Here is a 26,781-nt window from a genome sequence, read left to right as displayed (position 1 = left end):
TAAGCTGCAGTTCAGAAAAGTTAAAGAACCAAATTTTAAGCTCTCTTTTTCTAAATATTTATTATTATGCGACGAAATTTTAACAGGAATATCAATACAATAATTTTTAAATAAATAATTTAAATCGATTACAATTTTTCTTCGTGTAATATTTCATTTTTTTCCGTTGTAGCTTGCTTTATAACTTTTTGCAATGACAGGAAATGTAATTTTTCATACAAATTAAAAATTTTTAATGACAGAACTTAACAAATTTCATCGTGAACTTTCGTGAACCTTGATATAGGCTACCAGCACTGGCTCAACATTGGGCCGATTTAAATAAAACATGTTTGCCGTGCTAAAAGTGACACTTGGCCCAGTAATGTGCCGTCACTGGGCCAGACTTTGGCTGATCCTCGTGAAACATGGTACCCCGTACTAAAAGTGATACTTGGCGCAATAAAGTGCCGATACTGGGCCAAGCATAGTTGGAAGATCAGCAAATATAAATAGCCAATAGACGCTGCCAGCACTAGCGCAACAGTAGGCCGATTAAAATGCCGATATTGGCCCAATAACTTTAGCCGACCTTTGGCTGCCAAAATTGGACCAACACTGGGCCGTGCATTCAGCTCCGGCAATTCGCACTTAAGTGGAAAGCAAGCGCTCATGGTTCCCCAGCCACCAGATCCTCCTTTTTTACCACTGGGTGGCAATGGGGGGGGGGGGCGTTTTAAAAATTCGCTTTTCGTTTTAAGATTGGAAACAGGAGGAAATAATGAAAACTAATTGAGCAATCTGCAGTTTGGGTTGGGAGGATTTTAAAAGGTTATAAATCTCTGTTTATGTAAAAAATAAAAAATAAAAGCAATTGAAAGATTCGAATTAAATTTAGTCTTGTCCGTCTTTAAAGGAATCATTACAATGGTTATGTATCATTTGAATGATACTAAAGGTAGCTACTAACAAACCATGTAGAGCAACATTATGGTGCAGACAAGAACTTAAGACAAAAAATAATTTTTCGCATCACTCCTAAAAGTGGATCTAGTTTCTCTAACATTATTGTTCCACTGCGTAGTCAAAATTTACAGTACACATTATTTTAGGAAAAATTTTCTAATAACGCCAATTCGCAAGCTTATTGAGAACAAAAATTATTTAAACAAAATTTTTAAGTATCTATGGTTTGAAACTTTTGAACACAAATATTACCCCATCTTCAGTCAAAAGTTTACAGGTTGCTTGTAGCATTAATTTTCTATTTAGAAGAAAGTTTTAAGCGGGAATTAGGTTTATGGATTTTGCCTAATGTAAAAAACATAACGGCTTACACGAATACAAATCCGAAGAATAATCCATTAAAAACTAAGCACAATGTTTCCAAAAATTTTTAGAGCAAAATTTATTTTTAAGAGTAAATTTTTGTCAAAAGAATAATACTTTTTCTATTGATTATAATATTTTATACACATTTTCTAACATTTCACTAAAAATTTTAAAATAAAAATGGGTTTATAATTTTTTAATTTTATAAAAACGTTTCTGCTTATACCAACTGTTTAAAAATTGAAAAAAAGCAGTAAAAACAATATTTTTATACTTTCCGAAAATAAAACAAACTATAAATTTATTCCATAAAGAAAAAAATATTTCAATATGAATATTATAGCAAAAACTTTGCTTGTTTCTATCGTCAAATTTTATCAAATTTCTCTGCAACATTTTTCTTTTTCTGTAGTATCAATTGAGCAAGCTCTTTAGATAAGCTGAAAAATTATCACAAAAACACCTATTGTATATCCTTTGATTATAACTTAGAAAATACTTGTAGAATGCTTTCCAAACTTTGTCTAGCAGCGTGCAAAAAATTATGAGATTTATCTATACCTTTATTTAATATCCTATGAGTATTAGCTTCTAGAAAATTCAACTTCAATCGCCTATATATGTTACACTTACATAGAGATATATCATGGCAAAAACGTCTTTTAGATGTAGAATAAAGCAAAAAATTCAAATATATCCTTAAAAATGTGTACATGAAAGGGATAATTCAAATAATAAATAACATTAAACTTTTTTGAGTAAGCTCTTGTGCGAGTGTTTTTGCTTGACTGCGTTGAATCCCAATTGAAAATACCTGCATTAAGCCATAACTTACATCTGGCGTAGTACTAAGCCAGTTTGTCTTGCCAACGTCCAGCCAAATCTTGGCGGAACAGTGCTGGGTGAATTGGCCATGCCAACATCTAGCCAAGACTTGTTTTAAGCCGACAAAACTTAAAGAAATCTGCATTGGTTTTCGAGATACAATTGAAAATGTTCAGTTTTATCTGAGTTTAGTTTTTTTTTATTCATACGCAAAATAAAGCTAATCTATCGTGTAAGCGACATTACGGTTCACACATCTTATACAGGCCTCTTCTTGTTATAAATTTAAACGAGCGTCGGTTTAACTCTGTCTAATTTTCATGTCTAGTACCGTGCCAGTACTGGTGGTCAGTATTGCGCCGACGCTGCCAGTGCTGGTATCTCAGTGATAAATCAATATACTATTTAGTGTCAAATGATTCTTCTTAAGGGCATGTGATACTTATAGTTTCCCCGGCTTTTTTCTACAGAAATGAAAATTTTAAAAACCTGAATTCGGAGATGCTATAAAATATCATGACGGACGTTTCCGGACTCTTTTTTGAGGGAAAATAACAAACAAAAAAATTATTGTGCCAAATAAAAATTGTATGCCTATGCATTATTTTGAGGTTACGTCGTTTTTCATTTCTGCCTTTTCAATAATCTGGAAATTATTTATGGAATAAACTTTTTTGATTGTCTGCAAACAGCGTTAGTTCCGGGAAATTATTTACTATGTTTATTTGCAAGTCCGAAGTTTTCGTCCAAAAATATTATGTAGTTTGGAAGTAACGCTCGGTTGAATTGTAACACATATAACCTCGAAATATACACGCACTTTGTTAGCAATATCAAAAATGGTTTGATAAAAAAAAAAAACACAAAAAAAGTGTGTGGGGACGTCCCTTAGCATGTTCGCTATCATTTTCCAGGTTTTGAAGGCAAAATATTTGTTATCCTAGGAAAAAAGCCGGGGGAATCTAACACTGAAAAAATCGATACTGTTTCCTAAGCGCTATGCAAATTAATCACATTTTGCTAAAGTAAAACTTTTTTGAATTAACCTACGAAAAAAGTATGTGGGGACGTCCGTTAGCATGTTCGTTATCATTTCCCAAATTTTTAAGAAAAAATATTTATTATTCTAGAAAAAAAGCCGGGGGAACGTAAAACTATTAAAATCGACAATTTTCTAAGTATCACATGCCCTTAAACGTAAAAAAATGTTGAAGTCGAATGATTCAAATCAGTGAAATAAGTATTGCCATAAATATAAAATGATCCACATGCCCAAGCGGCAGTATACTATTGTAGTCACGGGGGGAGATGGGGTGAAACTCCCATAGGAACTTCAGGTAACAAACCTTATCTTCGGTTCAAGGAGTTTCTTTGTCCTTTCTAGTTACATTTTATTTATTTAATTCAAGTTTGCAGTACGTTTTCATATTTTTAGATTGTTCACACTAAAAATATGCGACAGCAAAAGTTAGTAATATGAGCGTCGCAGAAAATATGTTACGTATCATCACAAATTCTAACACCAATGATGTAGGTGAATTGAGCATGGAGTGATCACAAATTGTACTCCGTATTAATTATATTTACGGAAAGGAACTTCGTGAATATAATTTTCATGGTTATGCGACCTGATAACTTTATGAAATGCAGGATTTTATTTATAGGTTTGTTAACTTAAGCAAACTAACCTGGATCCTAAGGGAGATGGTGCGAGTGGGAGGGATTCGGTTCTGCTAGATGTAACAATTCTTTATTTTACATATATATCTTATTTCAGTGACAATATTATCTGATTTTCTCAATGTCTGATGTTTTTTCACCAGTGAAACTCCGGAATCTCAATGGCTCTTCAGTAAAAAAAGCAGAATACTTTTTCAAACAATGCCGATTTCACTGTTACAGCGATTTAGAGAGCAGATGTAAGCTAATATTATGTTGGAGATTGTACTTATTTTTGTCGTAGTTAAGCCGTTTTTCGGATATCAATAACAAACACTATCTGATACCACAGGTTTGCAGTCCTTGACTGGGTAAAGCAGCAAGTGACTCAACTAAAATTCTTTACTGAATATATCGGTTATCAGTATCTGTGACTGGGTCAAGAAGATATTTGACTTTTTAAAAAGGAGTCGCGCTAACAAGTAATCAGAGCGACGTTTCTTTATTCTGAATAGTAAATGAGTTTAACTAGAACTGACGCGCTGGGCCAAAGCGCGACTATATATAGGTTTTCAATCTTATCTAAAGCCGTAGGCGTATGCGACTGTTACACCCGCATTGTTACGCAGAGTTTAGTCCTAAACCCTTTTAATGGAAGGTAATATTTTATTTTTCATATGCAGGGTTCTTTCTTCTACTGGAGGAATATTTGAGTAAATAACAGTTGACGATGGAGCATTATGCACATTGGCCTTTACGCAGAATACAACAGATCTTTTTAGGGATACATTTTAATATCAATTTCTAGAAAACACAGATATAGGATGTATATAGCGTGAATTGTAGAAAAATGATTTCTTCTGTCTTACGGTCACGGAAAAATAAAAACAAATTGAAGCTATCAATTCAACTCCATTTATTTTTAGAACAAAAATTAAAACTTCGACGACGTTTCGGTATCACTGCGTGCCTTTTTCAGAGTATCTTAGTTTAAAACGATTTGTAAGCGAAACAACAATCATTCCAATTTTGAAGTCGATACGTGTCAATTTTTGTTGTGTCATATCTAAAATAGTTTATATGTTTTTAAAGTTTAAAAAAGTAAGACTCCAAACAATTATTGAGGATGAGTAAAAAGAGAAAGCCTCATAAAATTGAAGAGGTTTTTTTGAGCGTAAAAGCTACATTATTAACGATTATGAAACCGTTCTAAGTGTTTTGGAAACAACGACGAACATATGATATACGAACATGACACTAGTCATATGTTCGTCGTTGTTTTAGCTTATTATAATTATTATTTAGATACTCTGAAAAAGGCACGTAGTGGTGCCGAAACGTCGTCGAAGTTCTAATTTTTGATCTAAAAATAAATGGAGTTGAATTGATAGCTCTAATTTGTTTTTATTTTGCCGTGACCGTAAGACAGAAGAAATAATTTTTCTGCAATTCATTATTGCATTGTCTTTACATCGTTGTATATAGCGCAATTAAAATTATACTAGCATATCCTATATATTTTAACCATTCAAACGCTTTCTCTGGCCATGTTGAAAACCGATTATGACTCCCTATTTTACTTAACAAATTCTCAGTATCGTCTAAACTCAGTCTCATTTTTTTAAGAACGTCGACTTTTACTTCTCTTGGTAAAGCTGAGTCTACGTGTAGGTAGTATTATGTACCGTTTATTAGTTAAAATGTAACTTTCGCTATGCAGTTTAAAAGGCAAAAATATACACTTGGCTTTCTCTTGTTATTTCCTAATTATACTGGCATCGCAATTGTCTGTATCTATTAACTCATAATCTGGTGGGTTTCGGTGATAAGTTTGGTAGTTGGCTAAGTCTTTACATTTGCTTAGTGTGTCTTTGTCAGTAGGTTCGTATCCGGTTTGAGTTTGGAATATAAATTCATGTTCTGGGATGAGGGCAAGGTGGGTGTTTTTTACTTTTTGAGGGTTAGGTATTATATGGTTGATAATATATTCTTCTTTTTATAACATTGGCATTTTGATGACATATATGAGGGACTTTTTGACAATCGCTACACTGACTTCGCTGATGTCGATTATATGCTGATAACTCTCGGGGTCGGCGTCGAAGTGATATCTAGTTCTATGTATTGTCTCGAGTCCCCAAATGGTGTCTGTTAACATTTGCGCTGTTAATGCCTGAGGGTGCACAATTCTATTTTTCCCATTATTTATTGCTGTTAATAATGTATTAATGTCCTCTATTAGTCGTTCTTTCATAATTTCGCAAGTTAAGATTTTTGTTGTTAGGAATAAATTCCTCGTATTGTTGTTGAGGCTTGTTCTTACTTGCTCAGCGTTACTAAATTCTTGTTTTTATTGTGTTTTTCCTTTGCGCAGTTTGAGTTACACGCTCTAATCGCGAGTCTCATTATGTCGCGAACTATATTCAACCTTTCTTCCATACTGATATCATTGATGCTTATCATTAACTTCCAGATTTCATGCTAAGGTAGGTTGTTCCTAATTCCTCGATAAATATATATCCGTTGATTAGTATCAGGGTGTAACTTCATTTCGTTGTGCAGACTTGCGTCACGATCATCAATAATGCCAAGATCTTCATTCTACAACAATAAGGCCTGATCTGGTTAGCGTAAATTCTCGTTGTTTCGGTGTTAAACAATAATATATAGTTATTATTGTCTGGTCTCTCTATTGTAGTTGCGGGTCCTTTCCAGCTTGCAAAGGGTTTATTGGTAGCATTGTGTTAAATAAACTTAATCAGGTCTCCCGGTTCGTAAATTGATTGGGGTAAAACTATCTTGGAATCTTGGTACCTTTTGTATTTTTTCTTTCTGAAGTTTTAACTTTTCCTTTGCTTTCTGCAGTCATTGCTCGTGAGTTTCTTTTCACTTGTCGAGCAAATCTTGGTATTTTAGTTAGGAGTGGTGACCAAAGTTGATGGCAAATTAGCATCAGTTCTGCCAAAAGTGTCTTGGAACGGGCTGATTCCGATTCCGTCTTGCTTAGTGGTGTTCTAAGCGAGAGTAATTATTTTTAATACTTGGTACCACTTGGTTCGGGTATCCTGCATACAGGTTCTTCCTACATCTTTCAAGACCGAATGAGCCCTTTTTAAGCTACCGTTACTTTGGGGGCAATAGGTAGTTGTTTTCACGTGTTTTATTCTGAACAGGTTCTCGAAGTTCTGAACTAGTTTGGAGACGAAGTTCGCTCCTTGGTCTGTCAAGATAGATTTGGGGGGTCTGAATATATAAATAAAAGGTTCAAAGAGTCACTCGATAATAGATTCTGCTCTAGCATCTTTCAGTGGTATTAACATAAAATATTTAGTCAATTGGTCTTGTACTCTGAGTATGTCCTAATTTCCATTTTTCGTAATAGGAAAAGGCCAGAAAATTTCCATTGCCACCTTATCATTAGGGTTAATAGGTGTGTCCGGTATGACAGCTTCAGTCTGTCTCCTGAATCGCGTGGTCTTCTGAAGTTGACATATGGGGCATTTCTTTAAATAGCTGCAAACATCATTCTCCATATTTTTCCATTCTCCCAACTGTTTGGCTTTATCTATAGTTTTATTTTCGCAAAAGTGTTGGTTATAAATAGAACGGTGTGCTTACTTTAGTATCTCAAGTTTCTGCTGTTGAGTTAGTGGTGAGAAGCAGCAGTAAATGTTTAAGTAATTTTTATATTTTTGGCTAAAGAAGTGAATAAATTGTTCAGTTTTCATTTTTTCTCAAGGTGTTATGGTAGAATCAATGAAGGGTACCCTGGCTATAATCAATTTCTGATTTGTAAAGTCCGCTATTATTTTGTTAATTGTTGTGAGCCCCGTTCTTTCATCATAGATTGGCAGGATTTTTAAATTATGATCGCTCGATAGTCGTTTTAAAGTTTTTCTCTCACATTCAGCTTTTCAAAGCAATGTTAACACCTCTTTCCTTGAGCCAATTTTGGAACTGTTCGTACAATTTCTTATCGTATTCGGGGAGGTTCTCTCGTGTTTATATTGGGAACGTTCCTTCTATCTCACGTTCCCTATCGTTTCCTTTTATCATCTTCTCAATAATTATCCTTGGTTTCGGTTTTTCTTTCGCGGGTTGCTTCTCGAAGTTTATCTGATGTGGGGGTAGATTTTTCAAGTCCTTTTCAACGCCAGAGATGTCAAATATCTCTATATCGGGTAATCTGGATTCCATTTTCTCGGGACTTATCTCGGCATTCTTCATAGCTTCCTGTAAAGGGTCTTTTCTGATTGGAAACAATCTGGAAAGGCAGTCCGCCTCCTTGCTTTCTTTGCCTTTTATCTGCTCAATGGGCTTGTACGAATACTATTCTGATCGTAATCTCCAACGTAATAATCTATATGAAGGATACTTTACATTGTGGAGCCACTCCAGAGCTTGATAGCCAGTTTGTATCCGAAATGTGCTACCCAAGAAGAAATGTCTCAAGCGTAGCATGGGCCATACCACGGCGTGGCCCATACTCCTAGCCCTACAATTGAGGCATCAGTGATGACCACGAATTCTTTATTATAGTCAGGGTATCGCAGCACTGGTCCTTTTTTGTAAGTTCATTTACAGGCTTGCCTATATGCGAAAATTTTTTTTATGAACTTCCTGTAGTAACCCGCTAGTCCTAGAAAGGATTGCACTTTTTTCACGTAATTAGGCGTTTTAAATTCTTTTGCTACGCTGACCTTATTTGGATTAGGCTTGACACCTTTAGCGGATATAAGCTGTCCCCGGTATTCTAATTCGGATCTCGGAGATCCAGCATGCGCTGAAAAATGGCCGGCGCATTTTTCATCCCGAAAGGAATTCCTTTAAATTCAAAATGTCCGTCTTTTGTTGAAAAGGCTGTATACTTTTTTTATTCTTCTTTCATGGGGATTTTATGTAATCCTAGTGAACGATCGTATGCAGCAAAGAATTTTGACTTACCCAGGCAATCTAAGATGTCATTTATTACCGGTAAATGGTAAACATCTTGATCGGTATCAATTTTTACCCCCCTGTAATCTGTGAACATCCATAATTTTCCTCATTCTTGGGTACGACACTTATTGGTGAATTAAAAGGTGAGCTTGAAGGCCTTATTATACCTTGATGGAGTAAAGAAGCATCCTCTTCTTTTACAAAATTCTGCTGGCTTTCTGGCGGTCGATAGGCTTTAATGTTAATAACTTCACCGGATTTGAAAACAATTTCATGTTCGGTTAAATTAGTATATACATCGGTGTATTTGGAAATTATCTGCCAAATGGGATCCGCCATTTCTGATTCCATGTAACCCATACGGGTCTTTTCTACTAAATTTAGGATCCTTGAGTTATTGGTCCCTTCGACATTCTGTATTTCCTATTCTGAGATTTTCGTTATTCTACCGATGGGTTTGTAACTTGGGGCTGTTACTTCCATAGGCCTGTCAGTATAGTTGAAGAATGGTGGATATGATTTCTCTTTCTGTACCCGATAAATCCCGGACGGTACATTTTCGCTTCCCTCGATCCAAACGTCTGCGTCTAAGTCAGGTTCTAAATGCATGCTGTTCATCGTTGCAGTTCTCCCAGGGACGTGTGTTCCATCGGTGTGTAATGGTAGTTTTGTATTCTCAAGTATCAGAAATCTGGGGGTTATGGCATACCTGTGAAACTTCGTGAGAAATGGTATTCCTATTATACCTTCCTCAGGTATTGGGAAGTCGTTTTGAACTAAGTGAAAAAGATGTTTTTTTTAAATTAAAATAGGTCAAATATACTGCGTCTGTTGATGCGTGGTTATCGTGGCCCATAAGGAACTTCTTTTTCATCTAGAAAGGGATTGAACTGCTCGGTATTGCTTTTTGTTTGGTAAAATTTACGGATTACCCAGTGTCGACGAGTAATGTATACATACTTTCATTTTCTTTTTATCCCACGATTGACTAGAGCTTTCTAGATATGGCTGATACTCGGCTGTATCTTCGTATTGAAAATGTTCCTCTATTTCCTCTTGGCCCATCTGCACGTGGTCTAAATAATCTGATTTTCTTCCTGGATATTTCGGACTTGTGGTAGTCTCTTTTGGGAGCTTCCCATGAGAAATTTTCGTTGTTGGTGCAATTGACACTGACTATCGAAGTTTCCTTGTTTCCCGCACCCGTGACAACTCAGTTTTGATTTGTCTCTACCATTACATTGAGTTATCCCAAATTGGGGTGATTTGTACGGGGGCGTTGTCTGCTGTACTTTTTATGTAAGTAAAAACTTTTTTTGAGGGAATTAAGGCGCGTGTCGCATTGGTGCTCTGAATTCTGCCTATGTTCTTGTGGAGTCTGCTTCGCGTAGCCATATCTCCGTTTCTATTGCGTAGTTTTACGCTTCTGTTGAATTACCGGGTTTTTGAGCTTTTACCTGCAGTCCTATTTCGCGTTTCAGGTTGATTAAATATCTATTTAGACATTCTTTTTCCTCGATAGTGATAGCTATTTTTCTTTCTATTGGTCCATATCTTTCGTTTTGGATGGCGTATGTTAAGTCGTTGGCTTCCTGAAGAAAACGGAGGTTAAAATTTTGAACCGTTTTCGTGGGTCCCTGTCTACAGCTCTCTAATTTACTACTCAAAGCAGAAACTGATTCGGTTTTTTAAAATTTTGGCGCAAGGTTTCAAAAAGATCTTCGTACAAGTTGATTGCCGTAATCCTGGGCTCTTAACTTTGAAAGCTTGCGGAGGATACTGGTTTTCGTGGATACTGGTTTACATAGAATAGGGCCTACTTTAGTGCAGCCACTAGTTTTACCGATATCACTATTTGTCTGCTTCTTACAGTAATCCTTTGACACCATCCTGGAAGGATCGCCAAAAATGGTAACTGGATATTAGGAGCAGTTTTTAAGTAAACTGAATTTCACAGGGTGTAAAGAGAATGAAAGTTTATGCAATTTTGCTATGTTCTATAATTAAAAAAAAAATAAGAAACTTAATTCTTATTAAGCTTTCTTGCGCAAATATGGTTAAAGAATCAGATATTTTAAAGGCATTTTTTTTGCTTTGCAAAATAAAAAAAATCAGAAAAAATTTGAATAATTTTTAAAGATTAGAAGATTAGAAGATTAGAAGGTCTGATAACATGGGATAAAAATGATTATTTTCCTAATTACCGTGTGAAATTTTTTTATGATTTTTTATTTTGGAAAATGTACTTTAAAAGACAATTAAAGAAGATTTTTAAACACATCAAACTATTTCCTGGAATTTCGAAAAAGAGTGTAGAATGTTTTAAAATCAACATTTTTTAATTCGATAACATTAAAAAGTTTAGAAAAATGCAAATAATCGAATAAATTCTAGAAATATTTAGAAGAATTGATAAGATTAAAAAATAATTTAAACTTTAGAAGAGTTTTACAAACGTAGGATAAACTTATTTAAAAAACTGAAACATTATTTACGTGTAGGTAATAATGTACGGTAATCTTTGTAGTAATGTTCTAATCTTATAGACTTATGTTTAATACTAATCATATTTTCGTACATTTTTCGAATAGTATCTCTTATGATGCAGCAAATATAAAATACTTGTTACCAAAAGAATTACACTTTTTTTACTACTAAGAATATTTTTGATTCAAATGGCACCACTTATTATTGTAAAAAATGCGTGAGTAAAGAAACATTAATAAAGAACAATGTAACTGAAAATAAAAACTGTAATTTTTTAATTTTCTGACCTGTACCTTAGTGTGGCGTTAATCGATCGTTAAGCTGTTTTTTTTAAGGTATGAAAACCGAAAAACCCGCCGTATGTAAACGGAAAATGTTTGCATTGATGTTGTAGCTCGCTTTTCTTGACCTTCACGGAAAAGCCTGAAGTTGGGATTTTCCGATTTCCCACCCTTGGAGGACGACATGCCTCAGGCCCATTTCTTGTTCTTCCATCAGGGGAGACGGGAAGCTTCACCTTGAGACGTTGTAACTAGATTTGTCAAAATCCCGTGTTCCTACCGCTAACAAACACGCTCTAGTTAATTTATCGTCAGGCTGAGAACATCCTGACAATATCCTGAGAATTTACGGACACGCTTTAGTGAATTTACTGTCGAACGTCCCCTTACTTCTTAGCTACCTGGCTGCTGCGGCCCAGTCTTTTTTGTCCATGATCTTTCCTTTTTTCCTTAAGCTTTATCCGTATCGGTTTTTGGGACTAGCCGTAACCCGGCTCTCAAGGCGACTCTACCGTTTTCTGCTCGCTTCCCTCGTTGCTATTGGCTGTGCGTACGCCATCTTTAATATGGCAGTCGGCCTCTCCTCTCATACCAGAGTGTGGTTGATCGTTCATTTGGTGTTGCAGGGTTGTTTGTGTCTGCTACGCTGGTCCATCCGATGCTGCCACTCGCCAGTGGTCGCCGAACTAACGCCTCATGCTACTTGTATCTGGAGGAGCGACGCGAACTTGGTTTGTAGTCCTCTTGTATTCAACCCTTTCACTTATGGATTCTGGTGAAAGGCTATGGTGCTGTCTGCTCCGTGTTTACAACTATCAGACAGTTCCTACGTTTCGAGGTTAGGTTGGACTGGGCGATATGAGGATTCCGGGATCTCAGTTGATCGTTGGCGTTGAAGTTTCATCCGGTTCGTCTTCTGGTGCTTCTCCCGTTTACCCCGATCCCTCACATAAAAGGTTTGCTAGTGTTCTATGTTCTATTTTTCATTTGTCTTTTTGAGGCTGATATGGCGATATGCTGATAGCACACATGCAGGTCAGGTATTCCGCTACCGGTTTATCTTGGCCTTGTCTGCGTGAGAGGATCTGTTCTTCCAGCCTTTCTTGGTAGAAAGTATCCCCAAAGCGGGCCTGAAAATTCCGCTTGTACTGGTCCCACGTGTTCCATTTTAATCTGTTCTGATGGAACGAGTACCACACAATGTCCTTTAAAAGGATGGGCATAGCCACTAGCAACTCCTCGTCTGTGAGGAAAGATGCGGCTCTGCGCACGCTCAAGCCCTTTTGTCCGTTAAAACTGACCTTCTACCCTTCTACGATTTTTGTCACGTCCCTTGGTTTTTCGAGGGGTCGTATGGGGCCTCGCCCCATCCCTGAGCGCACCCGCGACTCGTAGAGCATTCCGGTTCAAATTCATACGGACTTCTACGCCCAAGCGCATCTTGCTGCGAATAGCCCCTATATACCGGTCTTTCATCCCACTTGTGGGAGTACTTGTTCTGAATCTCGCGATTTTGCTCCCTATTATGCTTCTATGGCTCCCGATATGGCTCATGTATCTTGGGAAGAACTAAAATTTGCACTTCGGTATGGTTAAGGACTCACGCACCACATACCCTGTGTCGCACGGCCTACTTTTTGCTTCTCTTTGCTCTGAGAAATCTGGGGGCCCGTACCTATCGTAATTCTCCGATCTTCCCCTAATTGTCCTTAGTCTATCATGCTCAAGCTCATCTTCCCGTGCTAAGGTCGGGTTCATTTGTGGGAAGAGGCACGACGCTGGATAGTGGTGGGCGGTCTGGACCGTTCGTTGCCCTTGACTTTCCCATGGCCTTTGTTCACAATGCTCATTTGCAGCAAATTCTTCTGTGCCAGGCTCCTGATAATCGCCTGGTTACCGATAACCGTCTGTTTCTATGTTTCTGCGGACGCGTGTACCTAATAACCGCGGTTTTCAAAATTGGCTTCAAGGTAATTACTAAAGGAGCACACGTTAGGGCGCTTACTGTTGGTAGCTCATATGTCGCTTGACATGTAGGTCCGCTTACTCATGGGCTCATAATGCTACGGCTCAGCAGTACCGACGTTTGGTTTTCCTGGTTTCGGGTCGGTATGCCCTGAACCCTACTGTCGCCCTCAGACCTCCTAATCGCTCTCTGCTCTTAGTGCAGTATCGCGCTGTGTCCGCAAACCGTGTAGTCTAACTGTGGGGCTGTGTCCTGGTGTTCGTCCATCCAACTGGCCCTAGTCTTAATTCCCCGAGGCCTAATGTCTACATTCGCGAAACTGGAGTCTCCTACCCCGTCGTTGCCCTAGTGGGTGGTTCCATGGCCCCCTCAACCCCCTCCACATGTCTCTGCTGTAAACGGGGGTGTAGGTTGGTGATAGTACAGCCCTTAAAGCTTGGTCACCCCCCATCCCTGGCCAATGTCGGTGCCCATGGGGGGTAGTTTCCAACATGGTGAACGGATGGTGGAACCCGATTCGCTGCTTTGTACCTTCTGGGGGACCTCGCAAAATACCTCCTCATACGTTCGCGCAGGAGCTAGTCTACTCCATTCGTGTTGAAATTAAGCCCTCTTAAAATTGCCAGTAGGACCTCACCTGTTAAGTCGTTTGCAAAATTTGGTAGTTGTGCCATTATTTTCTTCTCCCCTGGCTACCCCTCCCCTGAGTCGTAATAATCCATTGTTCTGTGGTAGATTGTGCCGAAAATAAAAAAAGATTAAATATTGCCTAAAAAGAGGAAAATTTTTCCCAATGGGACCGGCCTTTCTTACGACCTGTTCCAGACTACTCTCGATATACCAGCGGTCATCTGAAAATACCGAGATCTTCCGAAAAATCCCAAAAATTCCGAAAAATTTCGACGCTCCGAAGAATCTTTCAGAGAAAAAACAGACATATTCATCCAATGAATATAAGAGCAATTACCTGCAAAAAATTATAAGAAAAGAAAAACATACAAGAAAATGCAGTTAACGAAAAATAAAATTTCGAAAATAACTTAAATTCCTCTTGTCTTACTTTCTACTATTTTCCAGGAATATTACTTATGTTGTTTATGGTCTCCTTTCAGTCAGGGGGTTGGGGAGGTGAGGGGTGGGTGGACCGAGATAACATCGAATACCTAGTTCGTTAACCTGGGTGCACAGTGAATGCTATGTAGAGAATGGTACAGGTCATATTTTTTTATTTCAGATTTGCATGTTTAATCACTAAAGCGGGAGTCATGCTGCCCAAAGTACTTATAATCTAAAAAAACAATATATAACAGGTCGGATTCACTTCTCTCCGCTGTCTCTCGCGTAAATTCAATTTTTAAATTCCCCACTCTCTCTCGCACCTGACAGCCATCTAGTTGGGCGCCATTTTGTAACTAGGTTTTCCAAAATGCCGTGTGCTTACCGCTGACACGGCCTTACCGCGCGTGGCCTAGGTGAGAAACATAGCCACAAGAGGGTTGCCACTTACCTGCTCGTCACGCCTAAATAGACCGAGTCCGTGGGTCACACACTTCTGACCCACGAAGAACCCTCGAAGTTCCTTTTAATTTATTTTGCGCCAGGTAGGGTCCACCCTACCGGAACCTCAACTATGATGTCCTGGCGTCGCTTATTAGGAACGCTAGCTCCAATTTGGCACGAGACACTAAGAAAAAGGGGGTGGGGGTATTTCTCGCGAGCGACAGAGAAAATTAGTTCAAACACTCAGGCTTTCATAAAAACAAAATTAAAACTCATTTATTAGTACAAAGAAAAAGAAAGACAAAGTCAGATTATAATCACTTAACTGGTTGTCAGGTGATCTCCTGACAACCCACTAAGAATCTACAGTCTATCTCTAGCTAAATTATTGTCAGTCCGTGAATCTTCTGACCATCGCGTGACAATTTACAGATTAGCTCTAGTTAACTTATTGTCAGGCTGAGAACCTCCTGACAATAACCTGAGAATTTACAAACACGCTCTAGTGAATTTATCGTTGGGCTGAGAACATCCTGACACTATCCTGAGAATTTACAGACACGCTCTAGTGAATTTATTGTTTACAACTGTCAGTCAGTTCCTACGTTTCGCTGTTAGGTTGGACTCGGCGATGTGAGGATTCCGGCATTTCAGTTGATCGTTGGCGTTGAAGTGTCATCCGGTTCCTCTTCTGGTGCTTCTCCCGTCTACCCCGATCTCTCACATAAAAGGTTTGCTAGTGTTCTATGTTCTATTTTTCATTTGTCTTTTTGCCGGGTTCCAATTTCTAGTTTCGTTTAGGTATTCTCGCATTGTTTTTACAATGTCTAACCTTCCTATTACGTCATGTTCGGGCGTGACTTTTTCCGCACTTGGTTCTAGCTTCGGCAAGACCCTTTCAATTTTTCCTCTATTTTTCTTAATTAATTATAAAACTTCACTACAACGTATATATGCACAATGTACGTGATATGACACTTCTCGCCAAATCGTGTCAAATACTAGTGAATCCCAAACCCAAAACAATTTCATGCAGCATTATTTAGCTTGAGTAATTTAGATGTATCAGGAACATTTTTCAAATTTATTTTTATACAATATTGGTATAATATCAGTTTCAATTACTATTTTTAGCAATAATTTAATTTGTATCTTACAAATTGTTTGCATTTAAAAAGTTAGATTAGACATTATTTCTTCTATTTATTAATATAAGTCTCGATTCCTATATAATTTCCTCACCCAACAGCATGCAAATTTTCCCAAGATACCCTCTCTAAATTTCCCAAGGTACTGACCAAAGTAAATTATGTATGTACGCTGATATTCCTGTCATGCACAGTAGTGATGTATGTGTATTTTTAGGTTATGTTAACCCTTATTATGGTTATGTTAATGGTGCTCTATTTCAAATTTCCCAAAGTGTGTCCCACAGTCATGTTTTTAACAAGAAATAAATGAAAAACACATTGAAATAGGAAAAATACGATTCAATTAATTCACCTGTCCTTTAAATTTAACTTTTTATTACAATTTCTTAAAAAAAAGTTAAATTAGAAAACTTTTTAAATTGACTACAATTTTAATAACTAATATAATTTTAAAAATTAGTTAAATTTGGAAAATCAAAGAGATTGGAAAAATTTTGAAAGTCAGTAAAATTGATAGTTTTTGAAAATTAGTAAAATTTTAATATTCAAACAAAAATTTGAAAATTTTGCTAATTCCTTGGAGTACAGACCAATCCCCAATATAATTTGTAAAATTAATATCATCGGTAAAATTTTTCAAATGGCTAAAGCTGATAAATTTGTTGAAAATTAGTAAAATTTAGAAGTAGACGAAAATTGAAAAATGGTAAAATTTTCAAAATTAGTAAAGTTGATAAAGTTTAAAAAAATTAGTAAAATCTAGAAATTAAAAAAAAATATAAAAATTTGAAAATTAGTGAAGTTTTTGAAAATAAGTAAAATTTAATAAATTTTGCAATAAAAAAAAAATAAAAAATGGTAAAATGTTGTAAATTAGTGAAGTTGATCAAGTTTTTGAAAATTTGTAATATTTTAAAATTAAAAAAAATATTGAAAATTTTGGTACTTTTCTAAGGTAAAGACTACCCCCACTCAAATTACCCCATAGTGGTCCTACTCAACTGCCACAATATTATCCTAACAACTTTTTTATTTTTTTTCAAATTGGAAATTTGTATTGCACAAAAAATAATAATAAATAAAAAATATCTTACTAATCACTTTTTTATAGGAAGCGCAGATTTTTTTAATTAAAAAAAACATTAAGAATACAAAATTTAATTTTGCGAAAACGACGGAAGATACGAAAAAGAATAATAGAAGAAAGAGGCTCGATCGAGGGCCAATTGATTTCATTGCTTATTTATTTTTCTGAAATCGTTGATCTTTTTTCTTTTGTTAAACATACTCTCATGGGCTTTTAATGAGGATAAAGAGTAAAAGAGTAAACGATAGTGAAACGCAAGAAGGAGCGGTATTCTCTGAAGCAGCATTTATCATTAAGAATGGCTGCTACGAACGACGACGAAGCAAGGCGGATTGAAGCTGCACAGGTACAGGCGCAACCGTGAGTTCCTCAGCGGGGGTGAAATGTTATTTTTAAATATTGTTTACCTAAATTGAATTTGAAAATTTTCTTTGGGTGTTCGAGTATTGACCAAATGCCCATCATTATATTGGTCGCGGAGTTTTTCCTGGAGGTTACTGAAAAAAGGTTAGGCGCGAAGGGGACAAGGGTTTGTGGTACAGAACCTTTATCTATTTCATACCGCACATGAACCCAAAATTTTTAGGACTCTAGGGTTGGGAGTTACCCAATGTCTCCCCTCCCTTCACCAACAATAATTGGCAAGAGATCTGTCTGCCTTAAAGACGGAAACGCGCTCGATCATTTAACTCGCGCTACTCGCTCGATTGTGTGTAAAAACCTTTTAAAGGTAAATTAATTTTGTATTTATCAATAAAATATTAAAATTTATTAATTTAATATTTACTCCTTATTTTAGATCAATTTTTATTTTGAGGTATCCTCAAAAAATAATCGTTATGACGAGAGTAAGTGCTAACGGGATTAAAAACTTATTTTGGTTTACCCAACAACGAAAGGTAAAGGTAATTATTGAGATCAGTTGATGTTCATTTGAATAAATCAAGGTACATCCTATTTTCTTTCTTAATAATTTCCAGAAAAGCAGCAGAAAGAGAATGACAAAGTGGTAAACCATTGTATTTTATTAAAGTTGTATAGAATTTTAAGTAAATTGACTCAGAACTGATTAGTTTGCACGATTTTACTACGTTCAGAATATGTGAGCCATTCCCAACATTGTTATAATTTTTTAATATTAATTTATGTATTTTTTTCGCGGCCACGCTTATTTTCCAATACACGGAGAAAAATTGAAAAATAATTGTTATGAAAATTGCTGTATTACATTACAGATTATTATGGTACTAGTGATTATTACTAGAGTACAGGTACCTCTGTACCAGAAAGCTACTAGCAAAATCACGCAAGCACAATAGCGCTATATTTTATATTATAATCAATTCCAGCCTAAAATCTTAAATCTTCAATTTATACTAAAAGCCACTTTTATAACTTTTATAATTGTTACAGTGCGGTACCTCCACACTAAATTTTTTTTCCCGCAACAGAATAAGTTTTTTCTATAAACATTTTTTTTATTCTTATTCAGCCTCCTCATATTTCGAGAGAAAGTTTTTATTATGTTTTAAAATTTTTAAATAGATTTTCAGTCATTTTTTAAAAATTATTTTTAAAACCCCTGAAATTTAAAACGGCAAATTCTTGAATGCTTTACTTGGAAGTGGACTTTTTCTCGTCAAACTTATTGTTTCCCAATTAAGCAACTTAATATATACGGAGTAAGTTGTTTCTGTCTCTTTGTGATCGTAAACTTATACGGTTTATTTCTCGGCACTTGATAATTTTGTTTAATCATACATTATTAACTTTAATTCATAAACACTTCAACTCGGGAGTAACTTTTGTTTTTATCTTTATAGGCTGATTTCGATTTCACGGAATGTTATGTCACTTGCCTAAAAAATTTGCTTTTCGTTCGTTATCTCATTATGTATACTGCAAGCCTTCAAATATTGTCCCAGGTATAAAATAAAAAAACGTTAATGAACATCGTAAACTTCACTTACCTATGTTTGGAATTTATTATACTATTCCACTATTTATTATATCACATAATGTGCATTATTTTACTTTTTAAAAATGCATAAATGAATACTAGCTGTTAGCAAAATTGTATAAAATTCTTATCATCTAAATATTTTCATTTTTTACGCTTATTTCTTTTAATTTCAGCTAGACTTCGATTAAATGTTCAAATTCAACTTTAAAGTTAGGATATTAGTTTCAGGTTTAAGTATTTTGTATCTCAAACAATTTTGTTGACTTTAATGTTCCAATAAATTATTTGTATTGGATGCTTTTGTTTTTTTAGTCAGATTTTCACTAACTAAGATTAGTAGAACTGCAATCATTCCATTTTTCGAGCTATATTAGAAAATTAAAATTAAATATTTTTTATTTATTATACATCTAAAATTAATAAATACCTTAAATTTTCGAGCTTTATAATTTGAACGGAAATCACAAGTTAAATGAATATTTAAATCAAACATTTCACTATTAAGATTTAAATTAATTAAATGAAAATGTGGTTAGATTCCAGAATAGGGGTGTCACCTCTATTTTGAGAGGAAAAACTACTTTTTTTTGCAGAAAACTATTAGAATATTTAGTTGAATGATAAATGAATCGGTTTGATAAGGCAAACATTTAAAATTATTGTTACATTATTTTGTTGACTGATCATAGGGGTGCCTTACCGCCCCCACGAAACGTTGGAAAAGGGTAGGGTTTGAATAAAATTATTTTTGTGCATTGTCAAAAGGGTGTTTCTGGCTGTTTGGATTTTTAAACGCACCTAAACGGTGAGTTAAATATGATCATTCTGATATCGTGACGTCCCCATATTTAATATGTCGTAGTAACAAAAGTAACAATAATTTTAAACTTCTGTCTCGTCAAATCGCTTTATTTATCGTTCAGTTAAAGATTCTAATGGTTTGTTGCAGAAAAATACTGTTTTTCCAGTCAAAAACAGGTGACGCCCCTATTCTGCAATTGCACCGAAAATGTTTTGATGGAGCATTTGTAAATCTACCTATTCATATATAATTTGTAAAACAAAAAAATAGACCAAAATATGTTCCTCTGTTATAGATATAAAAAATTATTAAAAAACTATTTCTTTACTGAAAATAAATACATATCACATTTTTAATCAATTATAATTACTTGTTTATCACAAAAGTACACAAAAAGTATTCAACAGTAGTTATAAAAAGATTTTATTACAAACAATTATCAATAAAACATATCTAACATTTTCGATCAATTAAAATCACTTTTTTGCCACGAACATACTAAAAAGAAGGCTGTTTAGTAATCTTAAGTGGTGACAGCAAGTTTTTGTTATAAACAATTAATTATTTATTAATGGTGAAAGACGTATTATACAGGTTATATGAATCATGTACACTTATTTAAGAAAAAGTTTTCGAAATGCGACCGTATTTCTACTTCACGGCACGCTCAGGTGCCAAATTGACTTCACTTTCATTCAATCTTAAGTAATTTTGTCGTAGCATGCACAGGAAACGAGATATTTTCGAAAAAAATAAAGTCTCTGTTTGAGTCGAAAAAGCGACAAAAAAAATGAATTTTTAAAATCTTGCGATTCCCAAAATAACACTGGTCAACAAAAAAATTTTTCGTTTTGCGCATAGGTTTTACTTAATATGTTCTGATAATATAAGCAAAAATATATAAAAAAATGCAATCACATATCGAAAATATTTGCTTTTTGAAAAGTTATAGCAATTTGACCATTTTGTATTTTCGCGCCTAATTAATGTCGGTCTTGGCGCTCTATCGCTGGCGAAAGAGGGATAAGAGGGCGGGGGTAGTGTTTCCTGCGTCGCTCGCTGTGGTACAAATTTAAAGATTTGCGAGGCATATCGAGCTTACTTCCATCTACCTGTTAAAAATCAAGATGAAAAATGGGCTCCACATGTGTCATGCAACTCTTGCAGATAAATTCTGGGCGCTGAGTATATTTTCTATTTTTTATTGTATTAAATATTTTATTATAACATTCATTAGGTTATAATACGTTACGTTTTATTGTAGGTTGGTAACGAGGTAAAAGAAGAGAAATGAAGTTTGCAGTGCCGAGAATTTGGAGGGAACCCAGTGACTGTTATTTTTGCATTGTGAATCCACTCAAAGGTAAAAATTCAAAGAAAACATTTTATCCTCATCTACTATCGACAACCGCTCCAATACCACATGCAGAAAAAAATCCTGTACCTGCTCCCCCAGTGTTGGAAACTCAACTACTCTGTCAACGCAGCGATCAATCACAGAGTTCATCTATATCCGTACATTCCGAATTCTTTCTTGAATCTGAACCAAAAATACCATACCTCATCAACTCTAAAGATCTCAATGACTTAATAAGACACTTAAATCTACAAAAAAGTAAAGCAGAGTTGTTAGCATCGCGGTTAAAACAATGGAATTTACTTAATTCTGATGCTCGAATATTCCATCAAAGAAAACGTCATGGATAATTTTCTTGTTTCTTCAGTAAGGAAGATGGACTCTGTTTTTGTCATGACGTGAAAGGTTTATTTGAAGAAATTGACATTCGATGTCATACAACTGAATGGCGCCTCTTTATTGACAGCTCAACAAAACTCTAAAAGCTGTTCTACTACACAATGGGAACAAATTTCCATCAATTCCACTGGCACATTTCGTACATCTCAAAGAGAATTAAAACAGTATTAAAATGCTATTAACTGCAATTAAATATATGGAATATAAGTGGGAAGTTACTGGAGACTTCAAGATGGTGTGTTTTTTGTCTGGAATGCAAGGTGGATGTACTAAATACTCCTGTTATGTTTGCCTGTGGGATAGTAGAAATGATGCCGCTCACTACCGCCAAAAACATTGGCCTATACGTACTGAGTACGAAGTGGGAAAATGCAATATTAAATGGGAAGCAATTGTCGATCCTAAAAATATATTAATGTCGCTATTGCATATTAAATTGGGTCTTATTAAACAATCTGTAAAAGCTCTTAATTATGAGTCTGAAGCTTTCAAATATTTTAAGGATTTTTTTCCGAAGCTTTCAGAGGCAAAAATTAAAGCTGGAATCTTTGTAGGCCCTCAAATAAAAAAAAATGTGGATTGTGATATTTTTTCTCAGTTACTCAGCAATGAGGAGAAAAGAGCCTGGAACTGTTTTAAGGCAGTAGTTCATGGTTTTCTTGGAAACCATAGAGCTGAAAATTATGACGAGCTGATCACTGACATGATTATAAATTTTTCCATCATCGGATGTAGAATGTCTCTAAAGATGAACATGTTACATTCTCGTTTATATAAATTTAAAGATAATATGGGAGTTTATTCGGAAGAACGAGGGGAACGCTTCCATCAAGATATAATGCAATTTGAGAAACGTTACCAAGGCCAGTATACTGAAAGCATGATGGGGACTATATTTGGGGGTTAATAAGAGAAACTTTAATTGAATATGACAGGAAAAGTAAAACTGTTTATTTTTAAACACTTGGAATCTATTTTAAAACTTCTAATATAAGAATTAATCATAAATTGATGTTTGTGTATCTTTTAAAAAATCATCTCTGTGTCAATTTTTTATGTATTTTCATTGATTTGAATTTTCCAATTTTTACACTTAAAAGCAGATTCAGAACTATAGCAGAAGATAGCGGATTTTTTTTTAACTGAACTAAACTAAACGCGACTCACATAAACTTGAAAATTGGTGCTTATGTAGGGGATGCCATTAGAAATAGCACGTGTACATTTTCAGGAACTTACGTGAATGCAAAAACGTTGCGAGGGGGCTTCAAACTCGCCGGAAAGTCAAGGGAAATTGTTTGGAATTGATTTTGCAGGAAAAAGTTTCAAACGAAATTTTGTCCACTCCCAGAGTTTCATATTTGCATTATAATATCATTTTCTGATCAAATTGATACATTTGGAGAAAACATCGATTGAAGAAATTCCTAAACAATATTACCATTTGGATAAAAAATGATATAATAATGTAAATCTGTATCTCTGGAAGTGAGCCAACTTTTATTTGCAACTTTTTCCTGTAAAATCAATTTCAAGAAATTGCACCTGAATTTTCGGCGACTTTAAAACCGCCTGACAACACTTTTGCATCCAGGTAAGTGCCTGACAAAGCGTAGGTGCTATTTCTATTGTCATTCCCCACATTTAGACTATTGTTCAACCTTATCCGAGTCACGATAGTCAACAGTAAAAATTGACATCTTTGTTAGGTAGCCATCGCTAAGCGCATCCACTCCGACCTGTAAGGTACCCATTATCACGTTCCTCTTCATAAGACGAACATCTCAGTGGAAAATTGGCCTTATTCGTATCACGTTGCCATTTACGCTGTGGGCTTACGGTCTATAAGGTACTAACTACTACTACTACGCTAAGTGGAAGTTGCGTCTTGCAACGAAACCTTTATGAATCGAGAATCAGGCTCATTTCTGAATCTTCTCGTGTCTGGGAGCCATATTGGAGGGGTGGTATGAGCAGAAATTATGATAATACGCATAAAATTTCATGTGCATTATTTTGCACCTGGACCATTATTTAAATAAAGAAAGCAAGTTTAATCTACAATCGGGTTTAGAGGAACTTTCTTGGAAAACTTTTTTGATCTTCTTTTATGTAAACAATGAAGGGAATGCAAAAATTTGCACAAGAAATTTTACGCGTGTCATCGTAAACGAATTAATTCTGAAGACGAACCTGCACAACATATCGATAACCAATGTATAAAATTCGATTATAAGATTTTTTTGCAAAATGTAACATACATACCAAAAATTGCATTAAAATTGTTGTTCCTGCTTGAAAAAGAGAAAATGAGACAAATATCATTTTTAATCGAGCAGACAATGCATGCTAAAGTTACATGAAAGTTTCGAGGTGAAATATGTTATTTCTCAAGGGATTTTAGACAATCCATATTTGACCCATTACTCATTAGATGAAAACAATTTCTTAGCGAAGTGGCGAGAAGGACAACTTGTAGAGTTGTTGACACAGTTCATAAGAAATTTGTGGATATTTTTTTTCAAACTATTGCTATACGTACACCAATATTAGGATTTAATTTTTTTTCTTAAACCTGATAGATCTTTTCGTTCGCTTTTAAAATCCTTCAACAGAAATTAAAGAAATCTCAAACTCACAAAAAAGCGGTGATTTTTCTGACAATGCCAGGTAATAAGGCTTGCAATGAAAAGTATTCGAAAATTTGATGTTCAATGGGGACGTGAAAATTATTATTGAATCCTTTCCGATACCGTTTTTGCCTTTGCATTTTAAATCTCCGTAGCAGTGGCACTTATCCCTTACACTGAACAAAGTACCCCGCACAGAATGGAAGGGGAAACTTCTTTCGGTGCATGTGGTTATAACTTGGTAATTTTGTATGTTATAAGGGCCTAATTAAAGTTCCATAATTTTTTTCTCAATGGACAATTTTAACTCTATACGGTGCAAAGCGCTCAAAATCAGAGAATAAAATATATTCGTACAGAATTAAAAGCAAAAACGGCGACCAAATCAGTATCATGCATTAAAATGTGATAAACACATTAACAAATAATGATAACAAATATTTTAATGGAAAATATATAATTTTCCTTAAATTGTGAAACTTCTTAAATTATTATAATTGATCAATAACATACTTATTCCATAAAATAATAAAAACATTTGTACAACAAAGTTTCTTAGAGATCAAAGTTCTGTTTTCGACATTTTCTTTTTGGTCCTTGTGTGAAGATTGTCTCTATATTTGGTTAAGCAAGTGGGACTTTTAATTTTGCAAGTTGGGCTTTTGATTTCGCAGGATAAACTTGCGGTTTCGGCTCTTGGTCTTTTAATGACCACGCTTTTCCTATTCTACAATGTACACATGGGTTACTTGAAGGACAATCGTAGTTATTGGTATTATTGTTTAGTCCTTGACGTGCAGACATATTGTCACCTGGCATCACAACATGAAACTATGGTCACGTTGATGAATTTAACGTTGATGTATGTTACTTATTAGATGGAAAACAACTCAAAAAGTGTTCCTAAAGTCTTAAAGTAAAATTAATTACAAAATCCTTTAGTGAATCTTTTTCTAGCGATCTGCTTCAAATTTTAATCTATTATTCTTTAACTCCTGCTGTGAAATGTAAAAGTTACTGCTAGTTACGTCGATAGATACTAAAAAAACGTAATGTTTTGTCGCCCGTTTTTTTTTTTATTTACGAAGAAAGCTCCTAATGCTTACACATAAAGCTCATAGGATGTGTAGTCAGATACTTTTTCTTCGTTCCGACGTCCAACCAGGACCCAAAACCGTATTTCTAGTTTTTAAACGATGGCTGCTTATATATTAACGAAACCTCAAAAAAATTTCCGAAGGCCCTTATATTTCTGTGAATATGCAGTGTACTCTCTAAATTTGGAATTGTGAAAATTCCACTAATTGAATTAGTGATTGAATGATTCACAGCTAAAATAGTGACTTTTTGGCTTTTCACTATTAAATTAATGGTCTTCTACTGTAAAATAGTGATATTTTCACTATTTCCAATCAGTGGATTTTATTTCACTATTATTAAGTAGTTTAATTTACTATTTAATTGATGAAGTCAAGATCGAAGCCATGATCACGTGATCGCGGCTGATGGTGGACTCGTGCCAATCCGCGCTGACGTCTCGTTTGCATCGTTTGCATCGTTTTTATTTGTCAGTTTGCATCATTTTTCTTTCTATGAGCGTAAAAAATGTTAAAACACAGATTAGTAGTAATATTTTCCTGTTTATTATACTTTCGTGCAGTTTCCCAGTGAAGAGTCTCCTCATTATGTGGCGTTATGTATATCGAGATGAAAACATTTGCTATAGAACATGAGCGCTGTGTTCGTTTTGAGTTATGCAATTCAGCTTTACATTCATTTTTATAGAAATACATGGCAAGCTGAATTAAGATTTTTCTGTAGTAAGTACAGTATCAACATAAATTCCCTTAATTTTTAAATATACATTATAGTTTACTTTTATAACTTGTCTTGTAATATAGTTTACTGTTGGGGTAATTGGTTGACTCCAGCAAATATTTTATTTCACTCTGTAATTAGTGATTTTGACTACTTAATTAGTGAATTTTCACTATTTAATAGCAGATACTTTACCTCTAAAAACCACTATTTGCTTAGTGAAATTTCACTAATTGATTTAGTAACATATTTTCACTAATTGGATTAGTCTTCTTCACTAATTCGTAATGACCTACTTCTCGCTCATTCAATTAGTGAAATTTCACTAATTCAGATTTAGAGAGTATATTGCATTGGAATTAAATAAAAATGATGAAGATTGTACTTTTTAAGTCTGAATTTAGGACTAATAAACATCAATTTTTAAATATTTCATTCTTTATTTCCTACGTGACTCCAAAATTCGTTCCAGGCATGTGTGGCTATTTGTTAAGCGATTTGTCTGGAACACAATATTTTTTTACTGGATTACAACAATATAACATAATTTTTACTATAGAACTTGTCATGAGGTTCTGAAATGAGGATCTTCCAAAAGCTTTACAAT

The sequence above is a fragment of the Belonocnema kinseyi genome, chromosome 1 (assembly GCF_010883055.1).
Source record: "Belonocnema kinseyi isolate 2016_QV_RU_SX_M_011 chromosome 1, B_treatae_v1, whole genome shotgun sequence".
NCBI classification, from domain to species: domain Eukaryota; kingdom Metazoa; phylum Arthropoda; class Insecta; order Hymenoptera; family Cynipidae; genus Belonocnema; species Belonocnema kinseyi.
The sequence above is the reverse complement of the archived record's forward strand: the minus strand, read 5'-3'. Positions refer to the sequence as shown.